This window comes from Lygodium microphyllum, chromosome 22 (genome assembly GCF_053477565.2).
Source record: "Lygodium microphyllum isolate KBCC chromosome 22, Lygodium_microphyllum_v1.1.10, whole genome shotgun sequence".
NCBI lineage: Eukaryota > Viridiplantae > Streptophyta > Polypodiopsida > Schizaeales > Lygodiaceae > Lygodium > Lygodium microphyllum.
The window spans coordinates 81,846,310-81,869,654 of record NC_141156.1 but is presented as its reverse complement, the minus strand read 5'-3'; positions in this window follow the sequence as shown (position 1 = coordinate 81,869,654).

Genomic DNA, 23,345 nt, shown 5'->3' with positions numbered 1-23,345 from the left:
AGTGTGTTTTTGGAGTATCTTATGGGCTATTGCTGGGTCATGTGGTCAGTTCGGTAGGAATTGCGATAGACCCCGAGAAGGTTAAAGTTATAGTTGCCATGGGTCCACCTCGCACTCCGAAGGAAGTTCATAGATTTCTGTCTTCGGTTGGTTACTACCGTAGATTCATCAACGCCTTAGCAGAAAGAACGTTGCTGCTTACAAATTTATTGTCCTTTAGCTGTTCGTTTGTATGGGGTGACCCTTGTAAGGTAGCATTCGAGGATGTGAAATAGGAGCTAGCAAGAGCACTCGTTTTAAAAGCACCTAAAAGAGGTGAGGTATTCTACATATTTTCAGCAGCCACGATGTATAGTATCAGCTGCTGTTTAGCCCAAATTTGGGAGGAGAAGTGGTACCACCCGATTGCTTTTGCTAGTCGGAAGCTGGGGGTATCCGAAATCAATTACACTTACATGGAGAAATTGTGTCTAGCGATGGTTTTTGGGACCAAGAAGTTCAGGCATTACATTCTCTATGAGAAAGTCGTGCTTTATACGAAGGCGGAGGGACTTCGATTATTGATGAATAAGTTACAGCCGCCTGATCGGCTAGCAAAGTGGTTAATCACTTTGCAGGAATTTGATTATGAAATCAAGAGTAAGCCACCAAGGTTGCAAGGCATCGTGGAATGTCTTGTGGACTTTGGGGAGCCGAAAGAATCTGTGGCTGAAGGTAGTGATATGGAGTGGTTATTTAAAATAGATATGGCATCTATTTCCTCCTGGTATGCTGCAATAACGCATTATTTATCCACGGGAGATGCGGGATCCGAACTATCTAAGGTTGAGAAAAGGAAAATTAAGCAGCAAGCGTTAAAGTTTGCCTTGATCGCAGGTACATTATATCGGCAAGGGGTTGATGACATCTATCGCCGGTGTGTGATGCCTGATGAGGTGCCATTCATTTTGGAAGAGTGCCATGATTCTGCTTGCGGTGGCCATTTTGCTGGACGGCTTACAGCACAAAAGGCTTTAAGAGCAGGTTATTGGTGGCCTGCCATCTTCCAGGATGCGTTTGCGTATGTTAAGCGATGCGATATTTGCCAATGGCATGATAGTCGAGAGAATAGGAAACGACCACTCACCCCTATTATGGCGATACTTCCATTTGAGAAGTGGGGAATAGACTTTGTGGGTCCTATTACTCCGTCGTCGACTACGCAAAAGAGGTACATCATTGTCGCAACTGACTACTTCACAAAGTGGTCAGAAGCATGTGCAACAAGGAAAGATGATGCTAAAGAAACTGCTAGTTTCCTTTTAGAGCAGATAATATGCCGGTTTGGTCCACCGAAAGAATTAGTGTTGGACCGCGGAACCCATTTCCTGAATAAGGTGATTAAAGGTTTGACAGAGATGTGGCAAATCAAGCATAACAAGACAACCCCATATAATCCGCAAGCCAATGGTCAGGTTGAAAGCACCAACAAGCAGCTTGTGGGCATCCTGTCCAAAATTGTGTCGGAAAAGAAACAAGATTGGGATAAAAAGTTATACGTGGCAGTGTGGGCTTATAATACAACCTTCAAACGAGCCACTGACCATACCCCGTTCAAGTTAGTATACGGGGAGGAGTGTGTCTTGCCTTTAGAGATTGAGCTGCCGACTATTCGGTTTGCCATCAATCATTCTTTGAGCGATGAAGACGCACTTTTTGAGCGCTTGACGACATTGGCACATTTAGATGAGCTTAAGCTGCAGAGCTTATTGCACCAAGAAGTGGCGAAGCGCTGAATGAAGCAGCTACACGACCTCAAAGCCAAGAAATACACCTTCAAGAAAGGACAGCTTGTTCTGTATTATGACGCACGACGAGAATTATTTCCAGGCAAGCTAGAACCCAAATGGGATGGGCCCTATAGGATTGTTAGGATAGGAAAGAATAAATCTACAGTGTTGTTAGCTGACCTTGAGGGGATAGAATTTAAAAATAAGGTTAATCTTAATAAGATTAAACCTTATTATTTCTGACTGCACTAATGCTATGACTGCCTTGCAGGTCTAGGCGAGATCGATCAAACATTTGCAAGGAAATCGTGATAGAGGTTGATGGGTCGTCTGATCCCTTATTTAGAACACCCATATTTGGAACAGAGGTATCATCAGGGAAAGCTCATTTGGTGGAGCAAAGGATACAAGGTGATTGAGCAAGAAGGCGGGACATTTATTTGGGAGATCAAGGTCTTCTGCCATCACTGCCTACAAATATTGACGAGTATCCCTGTTGAATTCAATGACGATGGAGGGATGGAACCTACAGTCCACCCATTGAATATGCTGAAATTCGATTACCATAATTACGAGTAGAGTTCAGGATGGCAGGGTATGTAAACCCTTTATGGACGTACACTTTGTACTTTGATGGGGCGTCCAGGGGTCCATGCAAAAAAGGAAGTGTAGGAGTTGTCATCCGAGACCCCCGACGACGCATTGACATAAAGTTAGCTGCTTATCTCGGGGGGGAATTTTACCAATAATATGGCAAAATACAAAGCCCTGATTATGGGTTTGAATATTGCGAAGAAGGGTGGTATCCGCTAGTTGTTGGTGAAAGGGGACTCTCAGTTGGTTTTAAATCAACTCAATGGGACGTACATGGTACGAAACCCCATCCTTTGTATGTACCATCATACTGCCATGGCCCTGCTAGGCGAATTTGACAGAGTGTCTTTTCAGCTGATTCCACGGAATTGGAATCAGTTTGCCGATTCTTTGGCTAATCTTGCGTATGAAGAGGACCTCTTCTTTAATTGTGGCCCTTGTCCCGATATATCTATCGATGGCGAGACAGGACCCGATCGTTTGTGGGGTATGCTTTTTGAACATGCCCTTTTTGGCAAACGATGGCTGCTTTGGGTGATGCAAAGGGTAAGCGAGACTCATCTGCCTTTATTATCTCAGACCCACAGACTGATTCGACGACATGTAATACGAACACCTCTTGCGATATACGCAGAGGGATAGGTCATAATCTAATGCACCTAGTGTAGGGCTACAAGCCCTGTTCCCCTGGGAATGGTATGCTTTGCTATCTATCATAGTTGTTTCCAGGAGTATGTTCTGCGTAGTCATTGTTTTATTTCATTAGGCCAAGAGGGCCGATGCAGTTTTGTAGTGAAGTGTTTGATTTCATTAGGCCAAGAGGGCCATTTCCCTGTCTAGTGCAGGTGCGTTTAATCGGATTTTTGTTTTAAGTGTTGTGCTGGACAGGTTTCGTGTTTCGTGGAATTTGGTGGAGCTTGGAGGAGCCTTTGCTGCGATGGAAGCTTCTTGTGGCCAATCCAGGTGATATCTCTCCTTTACGAGTACTTTTTTTTCCTGTTATATGTGTATTTGTACTTGTCGAGGGGATATATTTTTGTTGGGGACCGGCAACCAAGGCATGAAGTCCCAGGTTTAGGTTCGGTATATCTGAAGGAGGTCTGACTAGTTGTTGCCTCCTGTGAAGGCATTGCCAGACATTGAAAGATTTGTCCTAGAAGGCAGTTCTAGTGACCCTGTTCTGCTGACTTGCTAGGCAGCCGTTCCAGAAGTCCCTGTTAGTTGTGAGACCGATAGAGAAGCCTGCCAGAGGAAAAAATGATAATGATAAAAGGGGCAAAACCCTGAATCCCTAAAGGAAAAAAAAAACAATAAATACGGAGGTGTGTAAAAAGGAGTTCTAACCCCTAAAAGAAGGAAAGAAAAGAAAAATCTTAGAAGCAGTTGATCATTGCCTTCCGAAGGCCTGGTAGGTTCCTGGGGATGAATCAGACCCGGGGCCGATGCCTTGCCCTTCCTAGGGGTGACATCTTGCCAGGAAAAAAAGAGAGAAAATCAGGACGGTTGGAGCGAAAACAAAAGTGAGCGTCAGAAAAGGATTACGTGTCGCCTCGCGAGGGCTTGGTAGGTCCTTGGGTACCGAGACAGGACCCGAGGCCGATGCCCTGTCTTCCTTGGGTCACAACGCTCAGCTCCCTCCTTTTTACACGCCCGAGTATGGAAATAAAAACCTAAAAGTTGAAATGTGCTAAAAAAAATTATATATATATATCTTTTGATCAGGCTATAGGAGTCCTCGCCTAGGAGGAACTCCTGGTTCTGTTGTCCTTCGTTAGGTAGGCAGTTCAGACCACCACTTAGGGCAACCTCTATGATAGTTCTTTTAGTCTGGCCGTGTTGGAGCAGTCGGTTAGTGACTGGCTTCAGGCTTTTTGGCAGATTATGCTGGGCCTACTCCTCGTGGATTTCATGCCTTGGTTTTGTCAGGGGTAGGGTGAGCATTGTGCTGTGTTTTATTGCATTTTTGTTTTGTAGCAGTTTGATGCTCCTTTGGTTGTTTATTTGCAGATATATTCGTGGGTTCGACGGGCTGAGTCGTTCTATCCCGTGGTCGCCAATGAAGGATGGATTTTAGGCCCCGGAACGTGCCTAAAAATAGCAGAAAAATGTGGAAATGCGGGGAAAAATACCAGATCGCGAAGGCGGCGGCTCGACCTAGGACGATTTTAAGCATTAAGTGCTTGACGGGCGCCCGTGCGACACTCCGGGAATTTTCATAATTTTTCCGTGCGCCCGTGCTAGTCAGTGAAGCTGCAGGCCTGTCCGGATGTTGAGACGAGCTTACAGGAATTTTCAGATCGAAGTTCGGAGTCCGGATGTGGAAGATGGCCCGAAACCGGCCAGGGTGCCCAAGAGGGGGCCCAAATGTAAATCCCAAAAGGTGTAAGAGAGGGGGGGTGACCTTTGGCACCCCCCCCTCCAAAAAAAATCGTGGATATGGGGGGGGGGGGGGGGCTGAAAAATAGCGCCGAAAAAATTGCGCCCCCCCCCAATAATCGATTCATGGCTTACATGTAAGCCATAGCTATGAGCACTCAGGCCCGATCAAGACATTGTGCCGATCAAATCGCCGATCTTCGCTCCCGCAATGGTGGACTGGTTGGAGAGAGAGAAAATCAGTCTTTCTCTCTCCTCCCTCTCTCTCCTCTTAGCCCCCGTTCGTGCTTGAAGGAATATGATGGAGATGGACGGCCGGATGGATGCCGATTCTTGACGGGATGAAAGAGCAATGCAAAACCATTGTAGATTGCTGATTCCAAGCAGAATTCATGGCTGGAAATCAATCGTGGGACGTGCCAAATTTAATGAAAAACCCGCAAGACACGGTAATAATTGTTTTTACAAAGAAAATGGTCTTTTGATGCAAATTTGGTTGATAAAAATGTGTTCATATGGATTGAGTTTTGAGTATGTCGTGCTTTGAGTTGTTTTCTAGCTGTTCATCATTTAAAAAATCAGAAAAACATGTGTGGGATAGCAGAAAATAGAAAACCGAGACACGAAAAACCATAAAAATGAAGGAAAATAGGGTTTTTTGGGCTAAAAATGATGCAATAAATTAATCCACACCTACTAAAATTTTTGTTTCTGCTGAAATGAACTAAGGGCCACAGCCCATAAACTGAACTTAATTTTTAGCAATTAAAAAATGGGATAAAATGGGGAAATTTGCAAGAAAATGATGGAAAAACCCTAAAAAATAGAAAACCGAGACACGAAAAACCATAAAAATAAAGGAAAATAGGGTTTTTTGGGCTAAAAATGATGCAATAAATTAATCCACACCTACTAAAATTTTTGTTTCTGCTGAAATGAACTAAGGGCCACAGCCCATAAACTGAACTTAATTTTTAGCAATTAAAAAATGGGAAAAAATGGGGAAATTTGCAAGAAAATGATGGAAAAACCCTAAAAAATAGGAAAAAATTATATTTTGGGCCTCGGAAAATTGGGAAAATTATGAGTAATGTCCGTGAATGTATAGCAAGACTGAGGCATGAAGATTTGCTTTAGATCAGCCTTGTTTTTGTGTTTTAGTTCGGTTTTGTCCGCTTTTGATATGAAAAAATAAGGTAAAAAGCCGTAAAATACCATGCAACGAAGCACAATCGTGAGAAAGGAACCATGAAAAGGATGTTTTGCACTTGTGCACAATACTGTTTGCTAAATGCTTGAGCACTAGGCATCCACCAAATGCATGGAGCATGAAAATAATTTAAAAAGTATTAGTGATCAGCTCCTGGACATGCATTGCAATTGGTTTATGAGGATATGACCTACGTTGAGAGGCAGTGAGATACCCATGCTGTAGACTAGTCGTGGGGTCCTAAAGGGGAAAATAAGTGAGGACAATGGTACATTCCTGGACACGCTTATTTGGTACCTTGAGCGACGTTTGTGCGAAATGTCTATATGTGGAGCGACGCACTGAGGGGCCAATCCCCAAGGTGTAGGAGAGTCGCAGAGGGTTGACGGCATTCAGCCGTAGGAGGAACCCCATGTGTATGTGATTCGAGCCTTTTTGGCTATGTGAAAGGGACTCCCTCTGAGGAGTAATATTGGGTTAGGATCAGTTGGACTACAATGTATTACAAACGCAATGTTTAGGAAGGCAGAGATTTTGATAGACGCTCCTGCCCGCGAGGCCGAGGGGTTGTCTTGTGCGCAGTGACGAGGTCCGGCTAGTGCATGAGCCAGTGCCGGCCCGTTTTTAGGTCCATCACTTGTGTTGATCACATTTCCCTAAGACAATTTCTTCTTGATGAGAAATTGAAGTTTCTGTACATGGTCCAAACTATCACAAAAGTAGTTTTTTCTACAAGACTAGTGTTAAAATCTCCTTCTAGCACAACATAGGGTTAGGGTATAAAATGTCTCACGTTCTAGCAAAAATGTGAAGTCTAATGCATTGTAGTCTAGATCCCACTGTTATAGCACTCCATAATCTTTGAACACTCAACCCAACCTTGGAACCACACCGATTGAATCTAACTTGATATCCCTTAGCCTTTCCTTGAAACTCGAGCTTTGTGCTAATTGTGTGTTTGGAAAGAAGCCATTGCCCTTGTTGAAATACCCTTTTTGAACTAGAGGAAAGTTTACCTTGAGAGCTTTGGAAGCAACTAATACCCCTTGATGGACCACATTGTGCACAAATGTTCAAACCTTAACGTTGAAAGAGTCTCATATAAAGGCTTGCTCTTGAGGAATGGGATTGACTGTACTTGCAAAGGGAGTGATAGAAATAATTCTTTGTTGAGAAAATACCATTATCCTTGTTTGGAGAGACCTTCAAGTTTTTGTTTCTTGAATGGCATCAACTTAAGGGCTTTGAACCCTAATCACCTTGATCAAAGTATTTACCTTTAAAGACCCAAGAGTTTTCTAATGCCACCTTGTTTCAAGAGACCTTGAGGTCTTTGTTTCTTGAAAAGCATCAAATTGAAGGCTTTGAACCCTAACCACCATGATCAAACCTTTAAAGACCAAAAGTTCTCCAAAATAGTCAAAATGTTCCTCTAAGCTAAGAAAAGCACCAAGAAGTTGAAAACAGATAAGAGGGAAGAGAGGTGAAGAGATGAAGAGCACACACAACACAAAGAGAGATAAGGCTAAAATCTTTCTTTCTTCTTATTCTACACAAAAGAACTAAGTTTATAGCATAATAAAAGACTAACATGAAAGTACCTCAATGTGTGTGTATGTGTGTGTGTGGTCAATTAGTGTGAAGCCACTAAGAAAAGAAGAGATTGTACAATGAATGTGCCATAATGGATGGACTACAAAATGTCAATAGCTTGATCCTTTGTGCTGACATAAACCAAATCAATATCACATGCCAGAACCCATATCTGAACGAAATGGTAATGGAGCTCTATGTAATTGGTCTGCACATGATACACTGGGTTTTTAACTAATTGAATGCTACTAAGGTTATCACAGTAGATGATAACCTTCTCATTCACCTACATCCCCAAATCACCAATTAGCTTGAGTAATCAAGCTATTTTACATGCTACAATTGCAGCATCTTTGTACTCTATCTCTGTGTTAGACAAGGCAATTGTTGATTGTTTCTTTTACTGCTCCAAGTAACAACAATACTCCCAAAGGATAACATAAAACCATTGGTAGATCTCCCATCTCAAAGTTGTAGTCTTTGTAGGACCCCACATATAAAAAAGTATCAATTCAAGTGGTTTCTTACATACATGCTTTTCATGTGGAAATGTATGCCTTGCTTGCTTTCCAAATTGATATGCCTCACATACTTTATGCATCCCATCAACCCTAAATTTGGGCAAGCTATCCACAATCTATTTTGGTTGCATATCTTTTTGCCGTTGCACATTCACATGACCAATTCTCTTATGGCAAATTTCAATATCTGCCACAATACCTGAACCTTGTGTAAATAAGGCAGCATCCATTTTAGATAGACTCATATTAAGAATAAAAAATTTGCTAACACATTTTCCTTTTGCAATCAACTTGCAATCATTTTGAGATACTCTATATAATAACCATTAGATGTGAACCAAACGTGCAATCCTTGTTCTACCATCTGACCAACAGAAACTAAGGTTTTTGTAATATTTAGTATATGCAGCACGTCAACCAAGTACTTGGTTTTGCTATCCTGTATACTCAAAGGAATATTTCCAACATGAGTAATGGGGTGAGCTGTATCATCCCTTGTCTCCACATAGCTTGGAGACTTTGGATTGTACATCTCTCTAAACCACTCTCCATGAGAAGTCATATGGTTGGAGGTATCTGAATCTACATACCATCCTTCATTCTTTGATGAACCATCAATAGTCATAGGATTCATAAAATGCTACATAATAAACAATTGTTCACCTTTGTCATCATTGTTTTTGCTAGTGGATGCATGATTATCTTGTTGCATTTTTCCAAATCTAATTTGAGCCTTCTTTTTGAAGCAATTTTTAGAAATGTGGCCTTTTTGATCCCAATGCCAGCACTTTGTACTATCATTAGAATTGCGTTGCCTATTAAAATATGCAAATTTCCCTCTTTGACTCCCTTTTCTATTTTGTTGTGCATCATAACCTTGACCACAACCACCACCTTGGCCTTTACTGTGACCTCTACCTCTACTAGTAGAGTAAAACACTTATTTAAACTTGTTTTTGCTTTGAGAAGAAGAGAAATCCAAGCCAAGCTTCTTTTCCTTAAGTATCAACATAGAAATCAACTTTGCAAAATCAAGGATATCATCCCTTGTATTCATAGATGACATGAAGCTCTTATTTTCATCTCCAATTCTATCTAAGCATACACATATAACATCATCATCCATTGATCTTGAAGGCATAATCATTAATGGACAAGTTCTCTCTTTTCACTTGGGTCTGCTCTGACTTGGACTGTAGCTTTTTGACCTTTATATTTACTTTGAATAGCCTTATTAAATTCTTTTATGCAATAGTGGAGGTTTCAGATTCCTGTAAATAGCCCATCATGCTATCTGTGATATTGATAGATAGCCAATACACGACTTTACTCTATGTTTGCTCCCAATCGTTCTTAGCCTTTACCTATTTTGTAGTAATATTTCATGTAAGAACTTTAGGTGCTAGTACCATGTCTCCTTCAATGTAATTCCACACATATGTGCCCTTCAAGGAATTTGTCATCCTAAACTTCTGTATAGGATAATTGTTCTTATCAAGTTTCCCCTTGACAATCTGGTTGAATTTGTTAGACATTTTGATAAAACCAAAAACCTTACAAAAAATTGCAATTTGCAAGCAAGCTGATACCAGGTGCACCATTAGTAAACACAGTCTTTTTCAGAGACTACATAATAATAACCACAAACTGCAATCTGTATGCTGATTCCTTATATGTTTGCAACCCCTAGCAAATACATGAAACCTTGTAGATTCAAAATCAGCAACCTGTGCACCTATAAAAGATAAACATAACTAAAACTACGGCATATCCAAAAACTATTGTTAGGACCACTTACAGGTCCAAAATGGAGGTTGAAATGACCTTAGATACCAAAAATCAAAGCGAAAAATCCATGAAGGTCAAATTTGTAGTACATATACCATTCTTCCTACTCATCAAGTTTCACTGCAATTGGAGATTGCAGCCTACTAGCCTCAAGAGCCTCCTATGGCTATAACCTAAGGTAAATCAAGCAAGGTGGAAGTGCTTCTTACCCATTGCTTGCTTTATGCTCCAATGACTTCACCTTAGCCTTTAATCAAGCTTTGTGCAGCCATGGGATGGCTCTAATACCATGAAAATAGACAAGAGGGAAGAGAGGTGAAGAGACCAAGAGTACACACATAAAAGCAATGGAGACTTGAGCACATAGAGAGATAGGGTTGGAATATTTTCTTCTTCTTCTTCTTCTTCTTCTTTATTTTTCCACACAAAATAACTAAGTCTACAAGATAATAAAAGACTAATATGAAAGTATCATGATGTATATACATGCAATCACTAAGTGTGAATGCACTAAGGAAAGAAGAGGTGGCACAATGAATGTGCCATTACCGAGGGTGGATTATATGGGAGTAGTCCAGCTATAGAATCACTAGAGTATTCTCATGTCGGTCACCTAATACACTAGTGAATAATATCCTACCATATCACCAAGGCACGTAGTGGATGCTAGCTCATATAGGGCTTGACATCTCAATAAAAGTCTACCCTAAACACCTCACATACTCTAAACTTGCTCAACATAACCTTTTGTTGACTTAGATCCTAGGTGCACTAGGAGGTCCACTAGACTGTAACGTGCCCACCCAAGCTTTCCTTGGTGTTACATTCTTAGTAGTCGATCAAGAGATGTCCCAGGAAGCACCATCCATGAATTTTATGAAAACCTTCAGAGTTTGCTAACTAGGCTTACTTGAGTCTACCATGTAGTGGAAGTTCCGGTCGTTCCCACAAGGATCGACTTGAGTCTTTCTCGTCGAATCTATTACCATGATTGATTAGTATTAGCGATTCGAAAATTCCATCCCCTTTAGAAAATTGCTGACTGAAACATTCGGATGCCATAAAAGGTATCATGAGATACCTTAAGAGAATGGAAAATATGTGTATTAATTATGGTAGCCAAGATATTTGAATTGTGGGCTACACAGACTTTGATTATGTAGGACATGTAGATAGTAGGAAGTTCACCTCTAGCTATGTCTTTAATTGTGGTGGATGTGTTGTTTCTTAGATGTCTAGAGTAAAATTGCCGACATCAGATTTTCATCTTGAAAGCTTCTAGATTGCTAATTTGCCAAGATAACCTCCATAAAAAGCTATTCTTCTTGGCCACAACCCTTCTTCTTCAATTTAGCTATAAATACAAGGCATGGGGAGCCGTTGAGGGGCGATCCGAGCAAGAGATGAGAGGCCCTTCTCAGGAGTATAGAGAGAAAGGAAGTGGGGCAAGAGAAGTGTGAGGATGGGAACTCTCGTCACAAAGACAAGAACGATATTTCACGAACTCTTGGAATCAAATTCTCCATCCCTACTATCCCACTTTTCTCTGGAATCAAGACTCTTCTCCATTTTTCTAAATTCTTGGTGATCGCCTTCCCCCATCAATCAAAATTCCATTAATCTAATCACCCCTAAGCTCATTTACCAAAAATCTCCTTTTCAATCTTGCAATTAAAGACCATGGCCCCAAAGAAGAGAGTTACGAAGGTCACCAAGGCAAGAGCTACCAATAACGTTGAGGACACAATCACTACAAACAGAATGACGAGTACTAGGGTTACAAATGAAACTGCAAATACCATCAACCAAGCACCTATCATGGATCCCTAGGTACTATATTTTAAAATTAAGGCAGGTAATAGGCTAGCATCCCATGAACAGGTAACAAAATGTGCATTTGTAAAATAAGATTTTTTCAATTCTGGTATATAATCTTTTCAAAAGAATTCTTAACTGTAAATTCTAAGGGGTAACTTGGGGATGTACAAGATGAACCTAAGCAAGTACAACGAAGGTATTGTGTCCCTAAAAGATTTAATATTTTTTATTTGTGTTGATTAAACGAAATGTCTGATGGGTAATTCACGGATGCTAACCCTCGAGATATAAGAGACCTTGAGATGAAATTGCCAAAGAATACTATTCATAATTAAATTAATCAAGATTTTATTTTATTGCGGGCAAGGACCTATGAAACTCCAAAGGGGTTATTCTCAAGAATTAAATTCTTGTTTAGATTTAGTCCAACTAGATCCCAAGGAAGGGAAAATCTGGGAAGACTATTGGAAGGTATTGCCACTTACATTAAATTTTCCACTTACGCTAATATTGCCACTTACACTAAAATTTTCACTTACGCTAATTTTGCCCCACTTACTCTAATTTTTCCACTAACGCTAGCTTTGCCACTTACACTAATTTTGCGTTGATATTATTATTTTTGGAAAGAAACGATTTGCCTTGGGAATAAATTTGTTAAAAGTAATGCATTCAAAATAAGATGTTTGTGATTGTAAGTCGGGTATTGATTTTTCCTAAAATCATCAGGCTAAAAGATGGGTGACTGAGTACACATCGTCGACTGAGGTAGTATTTTGACGAGCTTAGAACACCGACTAAGGTAGTGTTTTTAATGGCGCTAGACCTCCCCAAGACCAACATGAATAAAACCTACTCCAAGGGATTTTTCCTTTTGTTTTGTGTTAGTGAGTATACACCAATCATGACACGAAAGGTCTTGTTGTAGGGAACTCCAATCGGCAAGAGGAGGTGAGGATACCAAGGGGCTTTGGTCATAAACTCCTTAGGCTCTTATGAACTACCAAGTACCCTTCGATTTTGAGTTTGTGTCCTGGAAGTTCTAATACTAGTTGGGGAATAGAACTTGGAGAGAATAATACCTTCGAATAGAAAACATTGTATAAAGTTATTTTTCTAAAAGGAACTATTAAAAAAGAATTGGTTTACTCTGTTTTTGTGTCATGAATTAAAGGCGTGTAATGAACTTGTATCAGGAGATAATTCAAAGAAGCTATTTTTATATGTTGAACCTAAAGTGGTAGGTAATTAGGTAATCACAAACACTCTCTCGAGGGAAGCAGAAAGATGGATCCTCGACAGATCAAGACCTATGGTTGGGTGGTCTCGGTAAGCCGAGAGCTTTCCTAAGAAGGAATAAAAATTGCATTTTTGATGGACCATTAGAGACCAAAAAGCCTGACTCGCATCATTTAGAACCCTGGGTAGAAGGGATTAGAGTGTCATACTTCTCCCATTCTCTTAGAACCCAGTACAATGCGTAGAGGCTACTAGAGATGCCATGACTGATTCACCTGCTGGCTCTCAAACGATCTTGCTTCAATCCAAGCCTCTTGTCGAACTGAGAAGAGGGGGAGATTGCTAGAGTTAACTATCGAATTACTAAAGGTGAATTCATGCTTTTTGATCCAGAATCGGGGATGCAAAAATTGGGGGGTTCATGGCATTGTTTTTTCAATAAAAAGAAGAGGGGGAGGCGGTGACCTGTTTGTGATGTCTTCTTCTCCTTCTTCTTTATTTTCAAAGCTTGTGATTTATTTTACTTGAGAAGTTTAAAATGTGTTTGGTCAAATTAGATTTATAGCCCATGACTCTTGTTCACGTGGTAACTTCTATGATGGATGGCTGCAGTCCTTTTTGTCAAGAATGGCATGGTGGGGGGCCTTGCTTGAGCTGTTGCACCAAACACACACTGTATACACAAGAGGAAGCTCACTCAAGAACACAAGAAGAGAGATGGAGGCCAAAACGTTTTCTTACTGATTCTTTTTCTTCTTCCACACACTATACAATGTACATAAAGTATAGATAAGATACAATATAAAGGAAAGTGGCCTTCTAAGTCAAACAATGCATAACCAACTACACTAATCGACTGGCGCTATGTCTTTGCCAGCTGTAGGTAGGTGTAACAAACTAAATATGATAAGTGATAAGTCAATGACCATGTGAGTATCATAATGACCACCAACGTGCTAAGTGTAGATGTGCACACTCATTTAGCCAAGTGGTCCATCATCAATGTCTGCACGTGTTGAGCTTGCCATCTCAACACTCCCCCTCAAGCTCAATTCTATCTCTACAACTCCAAGTAAGCTTCAGAACTTTCGAAGCTTCTCTGCACCCAATGCCTTTGTGAAAATGTCAGCTATCTGATCATGTGTGCTGACATATACCAAGTCAATCTCTCCTGCAAGTACCTTCTCTCTCACAAACTGGTAATGTGTTTTGTCCTAGCATGGAACATTGGATTCCTAGCTAGCTATATGTTGATCATGTTGTCACAATTAATGACAAACTGGACCATCTCCCTGCACGTCCAAATCACCTAATAACTTTTGCAGCCATACCACCTCACATGCTGCCATAGCAGCACCTCTATACTCAGCCTCTGTACTCGATAAAGCAACTGTAGGTTGCTTTTTGCTGCTCCATGTAACTGCTGCACTACCAAGGGAAAGCATGAATCCACTTGTAGATCTTTTGTTTGACATGCTACCAGCCCAATCTGCATCTGTGTATCCAAAGACCTGTACATCCTTACCTGCCTCATAAAAAAGTCCATAATGCAAAGTGGACTTCACGTACCTCAATATACGTCTAACTGCATCTAAATGAGGCTTTCTAAGCATCTGCATAAACTGACTGACACGGCCAACAACATAGCTCAAGTTTGGCCTTGTGACAGTCATGTGAATCAAACTCCCTATTATCCTCCTAAACATAGTAGGGTCTTCTATCTCATCCCCAACATCATCACTCAGCTTCACATTTTGCTCCAATGATACTGAAAGAGGCTTACATGCTGTCATACCATACTTGGATAACATATCCAAGCCATACTGCCTTTGGGATAGCCATATACCATCATCAGATCTGATCACCTCAATACCAAGAAAGTATCTCAGCTTACCCAAAATTTTCATCTCAAACTTCTTCTTCAAGAAGTCCTTAACTTCAGCAACCCATTGTTGTTGTCACCTGTAATAATCAAGTCATCCACATAGATGACTATGATGACTAACCCTGCATCTCCCTTTCTCACATAAAGTGAGTGATCAATATCAGAAATGCAAAATCCAATATTGACAAGATACTCTCCAATCTCGTCAAACCATGCTCTAGGTGCTTGCTTTAGCCCATAGAGCGCATTCTTTAACCTGCACACATATGTGGGATACTCTAAATCCTCATAACCTGCCGACTACTCCATATACACTTCTTCTTGCAATTCACCATACAAGAAGGCATTCTTAACATCCATTTGTTATTGCCAAGGCAATCACACACCTAACAGTTGCCATCCTAGCAACTGGACTGAACGTCTTGTCATAATCTATGCCATATGTTTGCCTTATACCTGCTAACTAAACCGTCTGCATTATGCTTGACTTTGTAAACCCACTTATAGCCAATAGCTTTCTTACCCTTAGGTAAGGGTATCAAATCCCAAGTCTTATTGGCTTCTAGTGCAGCCATCTCCTCATCCATTGCTGCATCCCAATGAGCATGACCAATAGCATCCTCAAAACAAGTGGGCTCAACATCCTCAACTAGTTTCACCATATAAGCATAATAGTGAGCTACATAACCTTCAAAACTAAATCTTTTAACAGGGTATTTGACTCTACTAGATTTGCGTACCACCAGATCACTCAATGGAGCCTTTACATTACTATGAGCTCTCTTTTGTACACCTGGCTTCCTGAGACTGAAGGAATGCCAAGCTCATCATCCAAACTCTCTGAACCATTAGAATCTCCGTCAAATCCCAAATGACTGGTAGATGCATCATTACCATCCAACACTTTCTTCTTTCCTTTGTCCTTTCCTACAACACTTACAGATCCACTTGAAGGTGTGGGGCTACTCTTTAGTCTCCTAGACCAAGGGGTCAGTGTAGGTGTAGTACCAAACGATGTTTCTGGTCCACTAAGACTCCTGATTCTTGTTTATCTTTTTGCACATAACTGTCCTGATCATTATCATCATCCAAAACATCACCGCATGTGTATACCAACTTCCCATCTCATCAAAGATAACATCCTTGCTCACTTCTGAACTCACCTGTGACAGGGTTATAACAGTGATACCCTTTCTTCTCTAAAGAGTATCCAATAAAAACACATTTTTCTGCCTTTGGATCAAGCTTCTTCCGTAGCTCATCTGGCACATGAACGTATGCAACACAGCCAAATATCTTCAAGTGTGATACATCAGGCTTCTTGCCAGTAAAGCATTCTTTAGGAGTCATCCCATGGATTGCAGCTGTGGGAGTTCTGTTCATAATGTAAACAGTAGTATGGACAGCCTCAGACCAAAAATGTTTGGGCATATTCTTTTCAGCCATTAATGCACTTGCAACTTATGCAATATGACTGTTTTTTCTTTCTGCAACACCATTTTGCTGTGGGGTATACTACAAGTAAATTGCCTCTTTATCCCATGAGTCCCAAAGAATCCACTGCTCTCCCCCTCCATCTGATCTCAATCACTTTACTTTTAAGCCTGTTTCTATTTCAACAGCTGCCTTAAAAGATTTAAAGTGCTCAAACACATCACTTTTTTCCTTCATGAAGTATACCCATAACTTCCTTGAACAGTCATCAATAAATGTGACAAAGTATTTGTTGCCACTAAGAGATACATTCTGTGTAGGCCCCCAAACATCTGTATGTACAACATCAAGTATATTTCTGCTCACTTCTCTATCATGCGAGAAGGGTTGTCTCATCTGCTTACCAGACTGGCATGCTTTACAGACTCTATGTAATTCTGCAACTCTAAAAGAAGGCAACCCTGTAACCAATCCTCTGGACTACATTAATTTCAGCCTTTTCACATTTGCATGTCCAATTCATTTATGCCATATTTCAATATCTGCAACTACTCCTTTTTCTTTAGCATACATAGCAACATCCATTGCAGGAATTCCAGCATCTAAAGTGAACATTTGGCCAACTCTACTTCCTTTTGCAACCAACCTGCACTTATCATTAAAGTCTTCTACAAAATAACCTTTTGCATTGAATCGGACCTGCAACCCCTACTCTACCATTTGGCTAGCAGACACTAGATTCTTTGTAATTGATGGCACATGTAATACATCTGCCAGACTCTTTGTCTGGCCATCATACAAGGACAAGGGAACCTTTCCAATGTGTGAAATCGGGTGGCATGAATCATCACCTGTCTGCACATGACCTGGGTTTTGTAAGTCTTGCATCTCTCCAAACCATTTAACATGACTGGTCATATGATTAGATGCACCTGAATCAACATATCATACATCATCATGTGTCCCCTTTCCTGTAACTGTATTTATCATATGCTGCATAACAAACAGACACTCATTTTTATCTTCATTCTGTCGTGAAGACGATGCATAGTTTCCTTGCTGCAATTTACCACTGCGAATATCATCCTTCTTTGCATAGCAATGGACTGCAATATGGCCTGTTTTGCCACAATAACAATAGCAAAATTTCCAAAACCTCTATTTTGCCATCCACCTCTTCCTCTAGAGCTCCCCCTGCCTCTAAAGTTTCCTCTTCCTCCAAAAACATGCATTTCACCAAACTATTGATTGAACGTGTTTTGCTGGTTATCGCCAGCACGTCCCATACCACGGCCTCTCGAAGAGGATCTACCACGTCCCCTTCCTGAACTCGAGTAAAATGCTTGGACATGTTCACCATTTCTTTCAGACGAATCACTTTGCATATTGATCTCTTCAGTAATCATGAGAGAGATCAACTCATCAAAATCTGGAAATGGCTTCCGTACATATACTGAAGTAACAAATGATTTCCATGCCTTCTCATTGTTAAGGCCACTCAGAGTGGGTGAAACCAAATCATCATCATCCGGCATTGCATCAATCGCTGCTAAAGCATTTGCAATGCTCCTCACCTTCAACACATACTCATTGACAGACATTTTCCCTTTCTTCAAGGCATTCAACTCTTGCTTGAGTTGAATCTTTCGTGCCTTTGTATTTACTGAAAACATGCTCTCAAAAATTGTCCAAGCTACATGTGAAGTTTCTGCATTCGTAATATGTCCCGGCATAGTATTATCAATGACTGTAGATAGCCAGCACATCACCTTTTTGTCTTTCTCATTCCACTCTTTCCATGCTTTAACTCATCTGCAGTCGGAGGGATATCCAGCTCTGGCTCCTTTTCTTCACCTGAAACAAACTCATAAAGGCCCTTTGCAATGAGGAAGTTCGTCACACGAAACTTCCATGAAGGGTAGTTATTCTTGTCGAGCTTTTCAATAATGGGATTTCCACTATTCTCTACCATTATCACAAACAAGGATACAACACATCAAGCTATTCTTCTGCAATCTTTCACAACACATGCACAATAGTACACTAAGCAACCTTTTTCATTGATTGCTCAATAGTACATGTAATCAATGAAAACACATTTTTCACAACACGTGCACATCAATACACCAAGCAACCTCATGTTTGCTTCCTGCAAACACCTAAAAAATTATAGATTTGCAATTTGCAACTTATGTACCCACTTTCAATCAATACATCTGAAATCACAGTGTACCCTGAAACTACTGTCCGCAACCTTGCGACTCTAAAATGGGGCTTGAAATGGCCTGAGACACCCAAAATAACCACGGGACAGCCCTAAAGGGCTAATCTGTAGATTATATAGTGTTTTGCTTGCACATCAAATCTCACAGCAATTTGAGATTTTTGCTCGACCTTCTTTCGGTGCCTCCACAGGCACTATCCAAGAGAGAGAGTGGAAGAATGGGAGAGCTTCTTACCCGTTGCTTGCTTGCTTGAACCTTGCTTCTTCTCCTTCACTTCAGCCTTTAAAATCAGCCTCTCTCAGTGGCGTGGCTCTGATACCATGTCAAGAATGGTGTGGTGGGGGGACTTGCTTGAGCTGCTGCGCCAAACACACACTGTATACACAAGAGGAAGCTCACTCCAGAACACAAGAAGAGAGACGGAGGCCAAAATTTTTTTTTCTTGATTTTTCTTCTTCTTCCACACACTATACAATGTACACAAAGTATAGATAAGATACAACATAAAGGAAAGTGGCCTTCTAAGTCAAACAGTGCATAATCGACTACACTAATCGATTGGCGCTATGTCTTTGCCAACTGTAGGTAGGTGTAACAAACTAAATATAATAAGTGATAAGTCAGTGACCATGTGAGTATCATAATGACCACCAACGAATGTGCAGACTCATCTAGCAAGGCGGTCCATCATCAATGCTCGCATGTGTTGAGCTTGCCATCTCAACACTTTTGTCAATCTGGAAAAATGTCAGGTTACAATCCTCGATTCATTTTGCTCGAGATATTCTCTTTTTAATAATTCAGAGTTCTTCAAGTCCATTTTGTGAGAAGTCAGGAAGATTTGAAATTAAAGTTGGGATATCACATCCTCTTTCCCTTAGAGGAATTGAGATGTTCTCATCTCGAATGAAACTGGGGATGTTGGTTACATAGTGATTTCTGGTCAATTCAAGTGGCATCCTCTTTAGGGTAGTCTTTTCACTAGATGAGATACTCTCTAAAGGTTTTGCTTCTCAGTGTCTTCCCCCGTATGCCAATTATATTTTTTGGATGAAGTTCGAGGACTCCTTGATTGGGCATTACAATTTGTTGGTTGTGAAGTACATGGTCTGGGTTAGGAACATCTGCTTTCAATAGATTGACATGAAATACATGATGTACTTTCAAGTTATTAGGGAGTTACATCTTGTAGGCATTTGGTCCTAGAGACTTTAGAACTTTATATGTCCCACAATACATGGGACTTAGCTTCTTGAATTCCCCCAAAGATAAGGAACTTTTCTTTGGACAAACTCATAGGAAAACCATGTCACCTTCTTTGAAAATGCGTTTTTGCGTTTGTTGATCGGCATATGCCTTCTGTCAATCCTTGGCGGCTTGAATGTCTTGCCTTGTATCTTTCACTTTTGCTAGTCCATTTCTTCTAGCATTTACCTATATGCTTCTACCTATGGGGTAGGATTAGAAAAAATTAATGGTGTAAGACAATCTTGCCCATATAGTACTTGAAAATGAGTCATTTGAATACTTTGATGGTATGATGCATTGTAGGCAAATTCAACTAAAGGTAGGTATTGGATCCACCATTTGGATTCCCTATTACAATAAGCCCTCAGTGTGTCCTCAATAACTTGGTTGACCTACTTTGTTTGACCATCGGTTTTTGGGGATGGTAAGCAGTACTAAAGCAGAGTTGGGTTCCTAGAGCTTCAAACAAACTCTTCCAAAAGTTTGAGGTGAAGAGAGAATTGTGAGCAGTCATTGCTGATGATTCTTTGGGGTAATCCATGTAGCCTAAAAATTTTCTTAATGAAAAGCCTGGCAATATTAGAAGCCTTGTAACTAATTTTTACAGGAATAAGGTGTGCAACTTTCATTAACATATTAATGACTACCATTATAGAGTTATATCCTCCTTGTACCTGGAGTAATCCAACTATGAAGTCCATGCTCATATACTACTGTTTCATTTGAGGGATGTCAAGTGGATGAAGCTTTCTTGGCATCTTGACACGTTCATCCTTAATTCGTTTGGCAGTTTAAGCATTCGGTGACATACTTGAGTACATCACCCTTGATTCTTTCCTAATAGAAACTTCTTCTGACTGTATTAAGAGTCTTAGCATAACTAGGATGACCCGAAAATGGAGAATCATGAGCTTCCTAGAGTATTTCCTTTTGAGTTCCTGACTTGTAGGAATACATAGTCTTGTCCCGTAATAGGCAAGCTCCTCGTTTATGGAAAAATCTTGATACTTAGTCTTGAGTTTTGTATTTGAATCCTTGACGGGAATTTCTCTTGATAATCTCTGATAGCTTGAATCCTTCACTACCTCTTCTTTAGCCATTTCTATGAGAGGGTTACTGGTCACGGAAATTATTGCAGCAAGAGTTCCATCCCTAGAGGATTCTTCTAGGATTAGAGCATTAATGAATGATTTATGGCTTAGGGCATCCGCAATCACATTCTCCTTGCCTAGTCTCTATATTTGATTTTAAAGCTAAATTCTTGCAAGGTCTTAATCCATCGGTGTTGTCTCATATTGAGATTTGGTTGACTAAAAATCCACTTTAGGCTTTCATGATCAGTGACTAGAGAAAACTCATTATCAAGTAGGTAATGTCTCCATAATTTAAAGGCTTGAATTACAACAAGTAATTCTAGATCGTGTGTGGCATAATTTCTTTCATGGATCTTTACTTTTCTTAAAGCATAGGCTATTGGATGTCCTTCTTGCATAAGCACACGACCCAAAGCAAGAAAGCTTGCGTCAGCTATGACTTGAAAATCCTTGCTTAGGTCACGTAGCCTTAAGATAGGGCGGTTACCAAATTTTGCTTAAGCTTCTCAAAGCTAGATTGTTTGGCGGATGTCCATGTAATGGAGACCTACTTTTTGAGAAGGTCGATGAGAGGCGTGGTGATTAAGGCATAGTCTTTAATGAAGACTCTACACCAACCCGTTAGTCTGAGAGTGGAGTTTTGAGCCCGGGATGTACCTAAAATTTGCCAAAAAATTTGGAATTTAAGGGAAAAATATTCAACATCGAAGGCAGCGGCTCCAGCTAGGACGATTTTAAGCACCAAGTGAAAGACGACTTTTAAAAGGCGCCCGAGCGACACTTGTGGATTTTTGATAAATTTTCAAACTACCGTGCGGGTTGTCAGGAGTTGCCAGTCAATGCGGGATGTAAAGCCAGGCGCTCAAAAATTTACAGCACTCGAATCGGAGCCAGGACGGGGAAATGGCCACAAATGGGGCAAGATATGAAAAGGTGGACATTGGAGAAGACCAAAAGGGGTGTCCTTTGGGAGCCTTTGCCACCCCCCCCCCCCCCCCCCCCCCACCCCTCCCCCCCCCCCCCCCCCCCCCCCACAAAAAAAAAAATTTACGCATCCCTTATCAAAAAACATGGAGAGAGAAGATGGGAGGATGAGAACGTGAAGAAGGCGCCATCATCTTCACGCCAAAATTTGCGTCTCCATGGATGGATCTTGGATTGGTAGGTTACAAACACCCTATGCAATTGACATTACCCCCGATCTTCTCCCTCTTTGCCGGTCTTATCGCCTGTCTTTGCTTGTGAAATGGCTATGGGAATGAAGAGATGGAAATCTAGTCTTTCTCTCTCCTCCCTCTCTCTCCCCTAAGGGGCTGTTCTTGTGTGCAAGAGAAAAATGAAGAATGGTGAAGGAAAGCTTGTCCGGTTGGGACCGGATTGCTTCCGGATCATTGTAGACATGAATATTTCTAATTGTGAAGATGCTGGACATTGAATGTGGGCTGACCCGCACCAAAACCGAGATCCCGAGACATGGAGCCTAAGCGGTAATTCAATTTTTATGAAGGAAAAATGAGTTTTTAAGCTATTTGATTGATGAAACATTGTTACCATGGGCTGATTATGCATTATGATGTTGTTTTTTATGAGTTTCAACATTTTATAATCCGAAAATCAGAAAATCATAAGTGATATGACTGAAATTAATGGTATAAAACCCGTAAAACACGTGTTTAAGGGGTAAAAATGGGATTTTTTGCAAAATAAATGGGAAATATGAAATATAACACCTACAAAACCATAAAATTTTGCTGTCAAGGAACCTAAGGGCCACAACCCACAATCAATCTTAATTTTTAGTCATTTTTTATTGAAGAAAATAGAGGAAAAATACCAAAAAATGGTGAAAAATGGGTTTTAAATGGGAGAAAATTAGGAAATGATAGAAGAAAAATTCCAAAAAATTATATGTGTATTTGTGCAATGTATAATAAAGGTAGAGCATGAGGTTGGCCTCGATTTACCCTCGTTTCTATGTTTCCGTCTGTGTTTATTGCTTTCTTTGTAAGAAAATATACATAAAATAACCTTTTCACCTATCAATGAATGCAAAACATTAAATGGTAGGGTGAGAGGGGAGGTTGAGCATCAAAATATAAACTAAAATCTATTTTATGTGTTGTATCATGCCTATAGGACGTCGTTTTAAAATAAAAGGGAAAGGCAGCATGAGCGTAAGGCTTAGTGTCTTTTCTCTTTGCAGTACATAAACGCTAGCATGAAAATCATGAAAAGATTGGTTTCGCACGATGCACAATGCTGATTTTCTTTTGTTTGTGCACTAAACCGTTCACATTATGCACTATGCATAGTTCATGGTATCAATGGAAAAGCTCCTGGACTGCATAGCAATTGTTTTCTTAGGAATTTAACCCACGATTGAGAGCGTAAGGTTATCCCTTGCCATAGGATAGAGGGGCGGTTTCCTAAAGGACTATTTAGTGAGGAAGCATGGTATATTTTCTGGATTGGAAATGAAGAGTGGAGTGTGTTCGTTTGTGTTATATGTTGAGCAACGCATCAAGGGGCTAATCCCTGCGATGTAGGAGAG